General features: G+C 37.7%; 1 long non-coding RNA gene across 1 annotated transcript; it reads left to right on the top strand.

The window, feature by feature from the left end:
- Positions 1 to 5391: 5391 nt before the first annotated feature.
- On the top strand, positions 5392 to 7694 carry LOC118765762. Its single transcript, XR_005001634.1, has 2 exons — positions 5392 to 5922; positions 6132 to 7694. It is a non-coding gene; the product is annotated as an uncharacterized LOC118765762 (long non-coding RNA).
- Positions 7695 to 16744: the final 9050 nt, after the last annotated feature.

The raw sequence follows: 16744 nt of genomic DNA, 5'->3' as shown, positions 1-16744 counted from the left end.
TAAATAAATAAATAAATAACATCAGAAAGTAATCATAAAAATGTGTATTAGCAACCATCTGATTAACTAAAGATAGCCTCATCAAAATAACACATTGATAATTGTGATTAGACATCAAAACAAGCAAATATGTAAACGAGTCAATGGCAATAGGGATATGTAAATATTTACATGAAAGTAAAAACACAAAAAAAAAATCATACTTAATACACGCACGCATGCATGAATATATACTCCTACATGTATGTATCTGTAATATATATATATATATGTGTGTGTGTGTATATACATACACGCATGCATGAATACATATTCCTGCATATATGTAGATGTAATATATATATTATATATATATATATATATATATATATATATATAATTAATACACAAATATGAGAGAGAATCCACTATGTGGATGCTCTTATGCTAGAGATAGATCCGCAAGGGTCTCAACCACTAAGAATTGTTCTCAAGAAAAATTTAGCACACTATGAACGTAAGCGAGCAGGACAAATGAAAAATAACAAAAATATAGATTAACCCCATACAATTGTTTCACTGTTAATACATTCTGCAATTTTACTTATACAATTAATCTGCAGATCATCAGTGAGGTACGTCATAAAATATAATTTGTCAAACTGCACGCTAGATATTAACACGAGGTCAAAGATACGAGCAGATATATATATATATATATATATATATATATATGTTGTGTGTGTATGTGTATACATACATGCACACACCAACGTAGATGTATATATGATGGTTAACTAAATAAAGTGTATCATAGCGTTACATGTGAGAATGACAATGGCTCTTGGATCTTGCCAGCAGCTTACGAAACTTGATGCCGGTTCAACATTTATACAAATTCTTTTGGCTTCTTGGTTGTTCCGGATCATTCTAATGATTTTTCTTTGTGCATCCTCACGTGCCCAGATAAACCCGAGTGATTTATACATGTTTTCTGGCACACAATGCATGTGAGGTTGGCCCCTAACCAGAAAGTTGTAGTTTGTAATAGATCTTTTTCGTGGCTTCCCTGATGGCTCACCAGGCCTGTGTGAGGGATACATATGCAGTCATAGACCTCACAGACTTGAGAAACTTGATGAGGGTCAACAAAATTGTCTTCTGATCTTCTGCATGACCACTCATTGGTATTTCACTGGAATGTGCTCATTCTGTCACAGTCCAGATTTTTTTCTCATGTGATATGTCTTCTCATTCCTGTTATGAAATTGCACAGATTCCATGCAGTTCTTTTAAGTTATCCTTAAGTCACTTTTTTGGCTTACGCTGCAGTCAAATACTTTGCAACAGTGTGCCAAACAACATCTACTTTGCAATTTGGCTTTCATCAAGACACACAACATAATCAGCCCGGTGCATATAGTGATGATGGATGTGAGCTTCAATACTCACTGCATTTGCATATGTCAGCATGCTAATGTACTTATGCAAACTGGAAACTGTATATGCCTTGACATATACTAAAGTAAGCATATACACACGCAGACACATGTTTATGTACATAGATATATAAATACACACTTGTACATATATGAGGACCAAATATGCCTTTCAAATTGTCATACAATGCTCTCAAGTTGTGCAAGTTAGCAGCCATTTCCAATTCTTGGGTTTTTCTTTGCTCACTGAAGATTTTCCATTTCATGCAATTTTTTTTGAGCAATTTTCTTAGAGGAGGCATATAAGGATCTACGTGATAGTGATATGTATAGCTACTTCCAACTTCTAATTCATCAGAATTTGCAAACCTGATTTCACTTAGAACAGCAATATCAATATTATATGAACCAATTATCTTTGCAGTTAATGCTGTTTTTTGTTCCAGACTCTAATTTGGATTTTAATGGTCTGTGTAGTAGTTAGAATGTTAAACTTTTCTGCTAAGCAGGGTTGGCACTTGTTACCAATGAAATGTGCTGGAGCTGATTCTATAATGACCAATTTAATGCTATAGTTGATTCCTTTGTTTTTTAAACTCCAAATATACTTTGAAAGTTTGTTACAGATTTTTTTGTCCTCATCTGAAAGTGTGTATATGCTGAGTATGCCTTGATTTAAAAGTGTTATCTATGGGTAAATTAAAACTTTCTTATAATAGTCCCTCAGTGATAGAGTGGTAAAAATTAATATTTTGAAATTGAGTAAATTTACACTTCCTTTTGTCATGTGAATTTTCAAACTAGTATATCACTGATGAAACAATTCACATTACTATACAACACTAATAATGTAATAGCGCTGCCATTACCTAAAAATCTACAATCCACGGAAAAAATTTTATTTCTCACTAAGATTATGAATTCTAATAAAAAGTATTACAAAACATGTTTCACTAAGATTATCAATTTTAGTAAAAATAATACAAAAAAATTAAACATACCACATACACATTGTTATTTAGATAAGTTTCAAACATTTAATCTTTCAAAATTGCTACAATCATCATCATCTGATCCAAAAAGTTTGTCAAGCAAATTATCATTTACAGTTTCATCGTAAGGGTTCTAGTTAGAATCTGGTGAATCGACTTTGGTTTTATCTTCGCTCTCACACAGCATATCATCCTGTCATGGATTTAGGTTCCATTCGGTTAGCCATGCACGATAATACCACCGTAAACCTTGTCTTTTCATGACCCGTGCCTCTAACATGACTGGTTTTTGCGCCTTTCATGTCAACCATTCTATCACCCATCATGTCAAATTTGAATGGGGTCTCATCCAGGGGTGGGAAGGAGGGGCACGGAAGAACATGGGAGCTGTTTGAGAAGACTCACAACATACGGTATATATAAATACTAAGGTGAAGGTGCATGGCTCTAGTTAGAGCTTTAGGCTCACAACCACAAGGTAGGGAGTTCGATTCCCAGACCTGGCTTTGTGTTGTGTTCTTGAGCAAGGCACTTTATTTCACATTGCTCCAGTTCACTCAGCTGTAAAAATAGGTTGCAACGTCATTGGTGCCAAGCTGTATCGGCCTTTGCTTTTTGTCTTGGATAATATTGGTGGTATGATGAGGAGGCTGGTATGCATGGGTGACTGCTGGTCTTCCATAAGCAACCATGCCTGGACTTCATGATTCTTTTATATATATATATACTCAAATCTTCATTTCTTCTTTAAGGAGATATAATCTGGACAAGAGCAACAATGTGAGGTCGAATCACAGCCAGCTGTTTTTTGGTTTGTTGATCCTCTTCAGGTGTACCAATTTAATTATGGAACGTACTCACCTGGAAGTAATTATCAGTATGGTTTTGAGTTGGGTAGCCAGTGCAAATAACACAGTTATCTCACATAGCAATTTTAATTGAAATGGGCCATTATTCTTCAAGTGTAATATTCCATTTCTGTCCCTCAGCTTCAGGATATCTGCCCATAGCTGGTCACTGGTGTCCCTTCCCTCAGCCAATGTGACGAGAGTCCTTTAACAAATTGATCTACATGAGAACTTGAATTTAAATAGCTGACGTCAGTACACATTGAAATTAGTAACTTACCTCAGTTCCAAGTACTATCTTAGTTTTCATGGATCATTTTGTCTTTGACGTTCTCTGCAATGAGAATATTGAAATAACTTTTACCTTTCTCTTAGGTTGTATCTGATACTGTCGATGATTATGATTAAAAACCAAATTGGTTTTTCGATTTACCATATATACTGCAATGGCATATATGCTTACAATTTTGCCCTAGGTAGATATTACAGTTACTAATTAAGAAAATTTACCTTTAATTTACGTTTTTTTAACTTGGTTCAGCTGGTTATTTTCAAAGGCCTCCAATTCTTTGATTTGATAAAGGGCATTTTTTTCAAGGTAAATCTATATTTGCAATTAGTTAAATCTGCCTAGGGTCCCTTCTCAAAGAAGTATGCCTTCCAGTTACATTGGTGTTCCATTTTTTTCAATGAGTTTAAATAGGCATACTCTTTTTGGTGTATTCTTCATTGAATATATAGAGCTGAAGATAAACCAGCTCTATTTCTCGATAACTCGTGCTCTCCAGGTATTGTCCTGGACAGTTTTTGTGAATCGTTTTGTCTTTGATATTGTCTGCAATGAGAAAATTGAAATACTTTTTACCTTCCTCTTTTGTTATCCCTAATAATAAAGATTAATCAAGAATATGAAATCATGCATTCAGGTATTTGAATATTCCAACAACAGGAATTGCAAAATATTTTGCAGGTTTTATATATTCTTTTTTATTTTTTGTTTGATTCTTTTTGGATAAATACTCCACAGATGCCAATGAACTTATTTTATATTGCATTATGTATCTTTTTGTGATGGCACTCTTTGTCATGAAAATTCTCACACACCCCAGCGAACCTCGTTTAATAACGCATACTAAGTAAGAGAGAGAACATCGTTGGGTTGTTGAAAGGCAAGCAAAGTACTTCCATGACTGTATAAGAATAAAATAAGGCATTGAAAGTAGTATTTAAATGCCTCAATACACATGGAGGGAAATTGAGGCATGGTTTTAATGTGTGTATAGTGTTTGTAAATACACATTTGGTATTGAGTTGGCAAAGAATCTGTGGAGTGAGAGAGAGGCAGAGAGTGATGGAGCACCCTGTCTACCTCTTTAATCATTTTAAAAACAGGGGAAAGCAACATTTTTTATGTAAATAAAATTGGAAATTTTAAGAATTTTCTATTCATTTTAGCCTGGTTTGACAAATTTATCCTTTCCATTTGCCTTTGACAGGAAGAGTGTGCCTTCTCAAAAATTGTAGGCCTGTGCTAACTGCTCTCCTCTCATTTTGGCCTGGTCTAATTGTTACAGGTTGATTATAAAAATTGGATGTTTATTTAGTTTTTCACTCCCCGCTATATCAACTAAATACTACTATCTTAACTGGACTGAGAGACACTGGCTATTTTGGATTTATCCCTTCATGTACTTAAACTGTTCTGGTTAATCTTTTCACATTGTACTAGCCAAAATTTCAACACCATAAGGGTGATACTAAGCTGACATTCCCTTAGTTTGTAATGAAGACAATATGAAAACTAAGAGTTCACTTTCTCCTCGCTCTGACATTGCCATGAGCTTCACATGTCACTTTTCTCTATTAAGAACCAAATTGGTTGGGTTGCCTTATACACCGAAACATACGGTATATATAAATACTAAGGTGAAGGTGCATGGCTCTAGTTAGAGCTTTAGGCTCACAACCACAAGGGAGGGAGTTCGATTCCCAGACCTGGCTTTGTGTTATGTTCTTGAGCAAGGCACTTTATTTCACATTGCTCCAGTTCACTCAGCTGTAAAAATAGGTTGCAACGTCATTGGTGCCAAGCTGTATCGGCCTTTGCTTTTTGTCTTGGATAATATTGGTGGTATGATGGGGAGGCTGGTATGCATGGGTGACTGCTGGTCTTCCATAAGCAACCATGCTTGGACTTCATGACTCTCTTATCATCATCATCATCGTTTAGCGTCCGTTTTCCATGCTAGCATGGTTTATATCCAAAATATTTACACCTTGTCACTTTCTTCTTTAAGGAGATATAATCTGGACAAGAGCAACAATGTGAGGTCGAATCACAGCCAGCTGTTTTTTGGTTTGTTGATCCTCTTCAGGTGTACCAATTTAATTATGGAACGTACTCACCTGGAAGTAATTATCAGTATGGTTTTGAGTTGGGTAGCCAGTGCAAATAACACAGTTATCTCACATAGCAATTTTAATTGAAATGGGCCATTATTCTTCAAGTGTAATATTCCATTTCTGTCCCTCAGCTTCAGGATATCTGCCCATAGCTGGTCACTAGTGTCCCTTCCCTCAGCCAATGTGATGAGAGTCCTTTAACAAATTGATCTACGTGAGAACTCGAATTTAAATAGCTGACGTCAGTACACATTGAAATTAGTAACTTACCTCAGTTCCAAGTACTATCTTAGTTTTCATGGATCATTTTGTCTTTGACGTTCTCTGCAATGAGATAATTGAAATATCTTTTACCTTCCTCTTAGGTTGTATCTGATACTGTCGATGATTATGATTAAAAACCAAATTGGTTTTTCGATTTACCATATATATTGCAATGGCAAATATGCTTACAATTTTGCCCTAGGTAGATATTACAGTTACTAATTATGGTATTAGTAATATTCCCATGTAGTTTCCGTATACTCTAAGTTCTTCAATTATATCACTTAGGTTGATGAGAAAGGGATGACCTCGCTTTGCAAATACCATAAGGGCAAAGAAAGTGTGCCTAAAGCCAGCTGGAGACGATGTTCTCCTGGGGCTACAAGCTACAGTAACACCCACCCTTAGTGGTTAGCCATATTGAGATGGCTAGTATACTTTACATCTTCAGAATCTCTTTTAGATAAGTTTTTTCACCATCTTGTTTAATGAGAGATAAAAATCATTTATTTATTATTATTATTTATATTTACCTCTGCAATTTTTGAGAGGTTATTCTATCTTGTGTATTGTTTACATATGATCTTACATTGTCTGTTTATTTTCGGATACGGGTCATATTCCATGTACTTAGAGATCATGAAATGCTGTGTTCTTTTCATTTTTGCTATTCTCCTTTGCATTACAGTTAGTTTTGTTGCAGTGATATCATTGCATGTAATATCTCATGCACATTCCTGATATCATGTAATATCTCATACACATTCCTGACATGCTGATATCATTGCATGTAATATCTCATGCACATTCCTAATGTTATGTGATTACTAACTCATGGTAGCAAAAAACCTTATTTCAGTCAGTTTAAGTGGGAACTGTTTCAAAACTCTTCATTCCATAGTAAAATCCAGCAATAATAATAATTATATTCTTGTCTAAGTTGGTTGACATCATCATCCTCTAACATCAGTTTTCCATGCTCTCATGGGTTGGACTTGATGTTGATAATGATGAAAAAGATGTGGTGGGTTTTCTATGGCTGGATGCTCTTCCTGTCGCCAACCCCTCACCTGTTTCTAAATGAGGTTGCGTTTTCCCTCCTCTGTGTTAGGAGGCACAAACACTTTCAGACACATGTATACACATGAGGGGAACTTTTGTAAACCAAACTCAATCACAAGGGTTCATTCAGCCCTAGGCTATAGCAGAAGGGGCCACACAGTGGGACTGAACCTGAAACCATGTGGTTGAAAAGTAAGCTTCCTAACCACAGCCATGTCTGACACAAGGAAACAGATCCAAGAAAAGAGATATTGGTAGTCTCTTTATCTTCAATGCTGAGCTACTATTTACTTAATCTACTTCTCCTCTCCCCAGATTGTAAAGAAGTGGCTTAATTAATTATTGTATGATATTTACATCAACACTATTTTTTTTTTTTTTGCTATTGACGATGATAAATATAATTATAGAAACATTTTTTAATTGTGAGAGCAAGATGAAAGTCATGATAATGATTTCTTTTTTATTATTTGTTCTGAGCTTGAAGTTGATAAGTAAATTGTTATCCTAAATTGTTTTTTACTGTGGCAAAGTATATATTTTTAGCTTCATAGTAATTGTCCAAAACATTTCTAAAGAACATGTTTTGGAATTGATCTAACTGTACATCAGAGCAAGCCATGTTGACTACCTCATGCCAGAACAAGAGTCAGAAAGCAATGCACATTATCATCATCATCAGCTTCATCATTTGGTTCTGCTCTTCTCTGCTGGTAAGGGCTGGCTGGGTCATCATAGTGCGTGAAGGTTTGTTTTTCTATTTTGTTTGCTTTAGTTACCGACCCACACCGTAGATGTAATAAGAAGGCATTCTTATTACCAACCACTTATCAGAGTGTGGTAGGTGTATTTTATTCACACCAGCACCGCAGAGATTATCTTGGTAGAGATCCAAGTGTAAAGGTTATGGAAGAGAGTGCTGCTGCACGGCTGTGCATTGCTTAGATTGAACTGGTTAATGTTGATATACTTCAAATGCCTGAGTCGCCATAGTTAGGATGGATGGCTTTGTTATTGTAGTAGTGTATGTGCAGAGTGTCATTGGTTGCATCAATGATGACTGAAGCAAACTCCTGATGGTCATCTCGAATATCTATTGCTGGACATAATGGTTTTGGTGTTGACTATTTACAATTAGCAATATTAATAATTGTCAACTGGGAGGAGAGAAAAACTGCTTTGTGAATGTAGAAAGTTATCGGGAACGTTATGTGGTGTGAACGAGTTCCTGGAGTTGTCAGTGCAAACGGTCGAGGTGGCCTATTGGCCGTCTGCTTGGCTGAGGTGATGTGTGTCAATCGGTCAGCTGACCTTAATACTCTGCAATGAGTTAAATGCCAAAAAGTCTTATATGGTGACAGCAGGTGAATTCTAGAACATTCAAGAAAGCCATATCATGCCACAGTTTTTAAATCAGTCATGTGAAACTGTGGTGGCTCTTTTGTATTGCTTAACTGTGTACCCCAGTGGTTAGAGTTTGAATCCCTGCAACAAGAGCAAAAGAAACAAATCAGGGTACTAGGGGTGAGGTGTTGATGGAAGCGAGAAAGTGTGTTGATAGAAAAAAAGGCTAATGGAAGACGGTGTGAGGCTGGGTGATGTAAGAAGAAAGTAACAGTGATTCAAGAGAGAAGTTGCTGGGCAGTATTGGAAGTGAGAGAGAGAGTGTGTAAGAGTGATCATCATCATCATCATCGTTTAACGTCTGCTTTCCATGCTAGCATGGGTTAGACGGTTCGACCGGGGTCTGGGAAGCCAGGAGGCTGCACCAGGCTCCAGTCTGATCTGGCAGTGTTTCCACAGCTGGATGCCCTTCCTAATGCCAACCACTCTGTGAGTGTAGTGGGTGCTTTTTACATGCCACCGGCACAGGGGCCAGGGGAAGCTGGCAATGGTCACGATTGGTTGGTGCTTTTTACGTGCCACCGGCACGGAAGTCAGTCAAGGCGGCACTGGCTGATGGATATCAATAATGAGTGATAGGGAATAGAAGGGATTGCAAAAATGCTCTGATTCATGAAATATGTATAAGTTGCTGAATTTTTCCAATTTTATATTTGCTGATACAAGATGGAACAATTATGAAGAATAAAAAGATGAAATATTTTTTTAATTTATTTTTTTATGTGTCTGATTATTAAATGAAAAATTTGATTCAGTTTTAATGAAATAATAATAGTAATAACTAAATGGAAATGATTCTGTACATATTTGAATGCATTTTGAACTAATTATTGAATTCGTTAATATATGAATAAAATTGTTCCCTACAACTATGTATTTGGACTGATTTTTATTGCATTTTGTTTTTTGTGTAACTCAAAACCTTATTCATTAACCCTTTCGTTACCATCCGGGCTGAAACTGGCTCTGGTTCTGAGTACAAATGTCTTGTTTTTATGAGTTTTGAATTAAAATCTTCCACCAAACCTTAGTCACAATTTATGTTCCTAACACTAGCTTAATGATAACTAAATTATTTTACCAAATTTTTTGTCGTATTTAAAGTAATTGAAAGAAAAACAGACCATCTCGAAATAAATACAGTAACGAAAGGGTTAAATATAGCTCAGATGCATGTTTAATATCCGAGTAAATTGATAACATAAATATAAAAAAATAAAATATAAAAGAAAGTTTATGAAAACCAAAAGTGAACTTTTTTTTTAAAGCTTTAGACTTTAGTAATTTCTCATATACATGAGTTGTATACCCAATCAAGCAAACAAAAGTGGCAACTGATTAAGGAATTAAATGCAATGAAAGGTAGTAGGGGTACACACATTTAAATTCAGCTAAATAGTTGAGATATCAATCATAACAATTGTTTTCACTTGAAAAACCATGGTTCAAAGAATTAGGAAACATGACAACATTCAATGAATACAAACTCATGTTGTAGTTATGGTTATTTGAAGGCCCTTTGCTGATCTTGAGAAAGTGTCATCTCCCTTCTCTCTTGAGACTGTATTTGACATGCTGTAACATGCTTTTGCTGATGTTGAGGAAGTCTCTTGTCCCTTATCTCTTGAGACTCTCGTCTTTGGTTTTCTGCAATCCTCCTTGCTTTATAGGTGTTTCCAGAGAGATTACGTTTTTTCCTCGGTGGCATATTTTTTTTCAAAATTTTAAACAAAATATTATGTACAGCAGGAGTGGCTGTGTGGTAAGTAGCTTGCTAACCAACCACATGGTTCCGGGTTCAGTCCCACTGCGTGGCATCTTGGACAAGTGTCTTCTGCTATAGCCCCGGGTCGACCAATGCCTTGTGAGTGGATTTGGTAGACGGAAACTGAAAGAAGCCCATCGTATATATGTGTGTGTATATGTTTGTGTGTCTGTGTTTGTACCCCTAACATCGCTTGACAACCGATGCTGGTGTGTTTACGTCCCCGTCACTTAGCAGTTCGGCAAAAGAGACCGATAGAATAAGTACTGGGCTTAAAAAGAATAAGTCCCGGGGTCGATTTGCTCGACTAAAGGCGGTGCTCCAGCATGGCCGCAGTCAAATGACTGAAACAAGTAAAAGAATAAAAGAATATACATTAATCTCTATTTTTGTATGCAGTATAAAGTAACCAAATATAAGCAAATTGTAAATACCTTGCAACTGTTGCACTAATTATGAACTGTTAATGAATGCTAGATGTGTATTTCCATATAAGTTGGACCTTCCACATAATTGTCATTTGTCAAGGGTTTCACCTCCAGCTGTTCTCGTTATATATGTATGTGTGTGTTTAATAACGTACGTGACGAGAGTGCAAACACACACAATAAGAGAGATATACATTCATGCATGTCAGTCGTCATATGTGTATATGTATGTGTAGATGTGTGTGTATGTTTAATAACGTACCTAACACGGAAACACAGTCAGAGATGCATACACATTCATATATACACTCAGAGACACATATTCATATGTGACGTCGTCGTCTTAGTGGTATAAAATGTCCTTTATTATCTCATACATATTGAATGCGCAAATGCACACGCAAAAGTGAATGAATAAAAGTGAAACAATATTATAGTATTATCACATTAGAAAGTGAAACGATATTATACCACAAAGAAGTCAATTTGTATGCAGAAATTACAAATGCCATTTTAGTGTATAAAGCTGTAGAACAAAATAGCCTGAGTGAAAAAACTTGAGCTATGCATGAATGCTCAGTGGCATGGTTGAATTCTCATTGGTTAGTACTGAAGACTTATCGGTTGTATCACAATAGTTTTCGATAGAGGGGGGAAATGTAAATAGTATATTTAAATAGACGGAGTGCAAAATTTTTTAAATAAGTAATGTAGGAGAGAAAGCACCAATAGTGTGAAGACAAAAGATATTTACGCACAACAAAATTGAAATACACTGAAATCAATTTTCAGAGAGAGTGAGTGAAAGAAACAAAGACTTAAAGAGAGCAAATATTGCAGAGAGAATAGGAAAGAGGAGAGATAAATAGAGACAGAAAAGGGAGAGAATCGCTTGAAAACTACAGAAACCAAAGGGAGAGAATCGGTTGAAGACTGCAATTTTTAGAGAAAAATCCATGTGAAACATCTTTTCTCCTAGTCGGTTTCTCGCAGTACACGGGGCCTTGGGCAAAATGTTATAGTGCATAACCACCCTTGACACATAATTAATGTGCGTGTAAAGTTTGAAAACTGTAGAAATGCATATGTACTACACACACACATACGCATCCTTTGTTTTAGATATATAGATTGTATAAAAAAATTGCTAAAATATTTTATGTATAGGTGCAGGAGTGGCTGTGTGGTAAGTAGCTTGCTTACCAACCAGATGGTTCCGGGTTCAGTCCCACTGTGTGGCACCTTGGGCAAGTGTCTTCTACTATAGCCTCGGGCCGACCAAAGCCTTATGAGTGGATTTGGTAGATGGAAACTGAAAGAAGCCTGTCGTGCCCCAGCATGGCCACGGCCTTCGGGCTAAAATATTTTTAAGGACTTTAAGGATTTTTATATATATATATGTATGTGTGTGTGTGTGTGTGTGTATGTTTGTGTGTCTATGTTTGTCCCCCCAGCATCGCTTGACAACCGATGCTAGTGTGTTTATGTCCCTGTAACTTAGCGGTTCGGCAAAAGAGACCGATAGAATAAGTACTAGGCTTACAAAGAATTAGTTCTGGGGTCGATTTGCTCGACTAAAGGTGGTGCTCTAGCATGGCCACAGTCAAATGACCGAAACAAGTGAAAGAGTATTCTCATGGAAGTTACTGTGTGTCAGGCCACTGTTTTATCCATTCTGTATGGTGTGGAAATCTGGGTGGCTTACTGCAAGGACCTAAAGATTCTTGAATCCTTTCACATCAGGTGTCTTCGATGTGTCCTGGACATCTCGTGAGAAGACATGGTTCCACATCGAACCACCTTGAAATGTTGCAACTCCTTCAGCAATCTGTTATTGTCAAGCGTCAACTTTGCTGGACTGACCATCTCATTAAGCTGCCCCACTTCCGTCTATTCTGTGTTGTCTTCTAAGGAGAACTGACTCAAGGCCAATGATCTTTTGGAGGATAGAGGAAGAGATACAAAGATCAAGTTGCTGCCATCCTGCAGAAATGCAACATTTCTCCACTGGATCTGAAAATTCTTGCTACAGATCAAAGCAAGCCATCTGCTGTCAAGATTGTGAAGCTGTCGAAACAAAGTCCCCACAATTGTTCGATGAGTGCCAAGCAAGGCCTGCTGCACTGCTACTAGATCACTTCAGCTCATCAGTGCCTTGTCCCTCAAGTGAAAAACTCTGCCACTTGGCTTTTGATCTCCACGCACATCAGCATTTTCACCAACTTGAAGGGATGTTTTCTTCCTTAGAGCCGAGGAACCTTCAAGCAAGCAAGCATTTGTTGTGTCAAGGACTAAAGGTTGAGTTTTACTGCTTCAACAGACTAAAGGTGGTGGTGGTGGGGGGGGGTCTACTGCTTCAACATCTAGGTGATGTTTGTAACACATTAACTTTATAAACGTAAGAAAATGTGTGAAACTTTGATATGCTTACATTGAAAAACGCCCACATTCATGTAACACTTGCACATCCTACACCCATACACGTGTGCTATCAGACCAGTTAGTTTTATATTTACAGAAAGCTGATGGACAAAAGACAGCTGTTCTAGAGATCAAAATAAATACTTCAACTTTTAGCATTTAATAACCCTATAAAAAAAACTTAAGTGAGATCTACAACGGAATACTGCTTTCAGAACTGGGATAGTGCTGTTGCTAGACTGCCGGAAAAAAAGCCAACAGGTTGTTATTATGAAGTTGATTGCCAAAACAATTCAAATTGTGGCTCATAGACAAACCAGTCTTCTCCTTGGCTTTTCTGCCACTATTACAGTGGATTCTATTTCTCAGAGATTACTGGTGTTGTGCCACAAATGCACTCAAACCATCCTGACTTGTCTATCATCACTGATATTGTGTCTACTACCCAACATCCGGGCCCCACACTAATCATTTCCCCCAGTCTTTTCTCCTCAGAAGATCAGCTTTCTGGAGTTCTTCTTCTGCTCATGTCTTTCATGCAGCCATCAACTTAAAGCTATTCAGGAGGAACAATTATTGTGTCAATTTCACCAGTCTTGGAGGCTTTGTAAAATCCCATTCTTCAGACCAAAACTGTAGAGAAAAAATGTAACTCTTCAAATATCTCCTGAGATAAAGTGAAATAACCACAGTAAACTCCCATCTATCTGGCACCACTGGAACTAGAGAGACCCCGGATAACCGAATTCTCAGGATTTCTGATCATCACTTTTTAAATTGGCATAGCACCTTACAAAGCTCATTAAAACTCTCTCTATCTCTGTTTCTGTCTGTCTCTCTCTCTCTTGCTCTCTCTCTCACTCTCTCTCTCTCTCTCTCTCTCTCTCTCTCTCAATTTACTCCACCACCTACACCGCCAAACGGTGTACACAGGTGCTTATAATTATCAAGTACTCACCCCGAATTTCTATACTCAACTCTATATATATATATATATATATATATATATATATATATACACATTAAAATTATCGTTAAATATTTTGAATATATAAGAAATGAAAGAAATATTGATTTCAAATTTTGGTACAAGACCAACAATTACGGGGGGATGGCCTAAATCGATTACATCAACCCAGTGCTTGATTGGTTATTATTTTTCGACCCCGAAAGGATGAAAGGCAAAGTCAACCTTGTTAGAATTTGACCTCAGAACATTAAGACGGAGGAAATGCTGCTAAGCATTATGTCCAGCGTACTAACAATTTTACCAGCTCACTGCCTTAAAAATGAAAGAAATATAAAGAAATAAAAGTATAATTTAGGAAAAGATCAAGTTTTCTTAACCTAATACCGTACAAATACTGTAAATGTACTAAAATAAAATAATGTACCATACTTTGAGAAAGCAACAATCTGTTTGAGATACAAGAGAAATTATCTTTTAATGACGATTAATTAACACAAATCAGCTAGGCATACCCACCCTTCTGGATCTTAAGACAAACGAATCTCCATTTAGAGCACAGTTTAAGCTATCTTTTCGTGGGAGAAGGTTTATGTTCCTATAACCTGTGTTAATTCTGTAACCCTTTAAAATGGAAGATAAGAAAGTTCATTTTCGGCACTTGATGCTTTGGGAACCAGACAAAAATTGCTGCAGCTCGGCTGGGATGTGTTACCCCACCCTCCATATTCACCAGATATTGCTCCTTCAGATTTCCACTTATTCAGATCTCTGCAGAATAGTCTTAATGGTAAAAATTTCAATTCCTTGGATGACGTAAAAAGATACCTTGATGAATTCTTTGCCATGAAACCACCTCAATTCTGGGAAGAGGGTATTTTCAAGTTAAAGGAAAGATGGAAATGCATTGTGCAACAAAATGGTTCATATTTGGTTGATTAAAAATGTAATGGCAAGTATTTATTGACCTTTTTCTTTCCTTTAAAAATCGGCACAAACTTTCCGGACAACCCAATATTTTGGCAAGATATGGCTGGATTAGATACTAAATGGTTAACTGATACTACCTTCTCTTAACTTCTCGTAGCTTATCACCCCCTGTTTCATTCTGAAACTACACTTTACTCTCCCCTTTCACTTTCCCAACCTCTTCTACTAATGGCGTTACCCTGTTGTCTCACTGTACGAGAATTTGGAAAGCATTCCACGAATACACCGAACCAAATGGAAAACGATGATTGATGAAAACTGATATTTGAATGTCAGTCACCGTGATGAATGGTCACATGAAATTTGTTTCAGTTTTGAATAAATGGACATACATACATACATACATACATACGTACGTATGTAAGTAGTGTGATGTGAAGGAGGAAAAAGATGGAAGCAAAGAGAGAATTGTGGTAGTCTTACCTGTCGGGCCACATGCTGTCTCGATCTGGAAGTTTTACTCAATGTCCACATGCTATGTCCACTGCCGTACCATCTAATATGTCTGCTCTCATGCGCTGTCTGCCGCCATCTGACTACTCGTGCCTCGCTGACTCTGCATGCCTACTGCAGCCCTTCCAGTGGGCCCCACTTCCGACAGAACATACCTACTCCCTCACTTCCAGTCCTTTCCTACAACACAGCCTGGCTCATAACACCACATGACTTCTGATCTGAAGATCTTTCAACCAGCCTGCCCACACCCTCTCTTCAACCCTGACCACACGCCTTGTCTCATAATCAGCCAACCAGTGAGGAGGGCACCGTTTGCTCTGTGACCACCATGAGGCTTCAGGGTAGCCTCAGTTCCTGGCATGTTGCTGCCGGTTTCGTCTCCTTGTCCATTACTGTTGGCCCCATCCTCCATCGCAGGGACGATCCTGCACACATCCAAAAACATGGCATGGCATGCCTTCTACTGACGCATTGTTCCTCGAATTTACAGAGGTTATTGTCCCCTTTCCCCATTGTGATGTGTACCACGCATTTGGGAGTTTAACACAGACTTCTTCCACAACCTGCACAAAGGCATGCTCTTTCTTTTCTGTGGGTTGTGGTGATGTGGTACATGGATGTCTCCACTCATACTTGAATATTGCCTGTGTGGAACTCACTCCTCAGCCTATCCCATCCTGGGTGACATATTATACCAAAAAAATGGCCTCGACCAATGAGATGTGGCCCCTCTCTGCTATGGTCTTGATGGTGCGATGATGCCTCTCCACAACCTCATTGCCACTTAGCCAGTATGCTGCCCTGAAGAAATGGCTAACATGCCACTTGTTAAGCATTTCCCCCAGCACCTCCAAGCGAAACGCAGTGCCAATATCCACAAGCAGCTCATCCACTGGGCCTCATTCTAGGAATATTTCATTTAGTGTTCTTGTGATTTCCTCCCCAGTCCCCTGTCTTCATCTCCCTCCATATGGTCAACCGCCCCGGTCCAGAGTCGACCATTGAAAGGTATGTCCCCTGCCAGCAGTACAGCACGTCCACTGCCAGTCATTTCCAGTTGTGTTTCACTGGAATGCTTCCTACCTCATTCACACCCGGAAACGGATTTACAAGAAATTCAGTCTGAAGTTCGGGGTTTGATGATTTATAACGATATTCCGGGGGAGGACGAAACTTGTCTAAAAACAATACTCTTTTACTTGTTTCAGTCATTTGACTGCAGCCATGCTGGAGCACCACCTTTAGTCGAGCAAATCGACCTCAGGACTTATGCTTTGTAAGCCTAGTACTTATTCTATCAGTCTCTTTTGCCGACCTGCTAAGTTA

Source organism: Octopus sinensis, linkage group LG13 (assembly GCF_006345805.1).
Source record: "Octopus sinensis linkage group LG13, ASM634580v1, whole genome shotgun sequence".
Lineage (NCBI taxonomy): Eukaryota > Metazoa > Mollusca > Cephalopoda > Octopoda > Octopodidae > Octopus > Octopus sinensis.
Note: the sequence above shows the minus strand (reverse complement) of the source record. Positions and strands in the feature narration are given on the sequence as shown.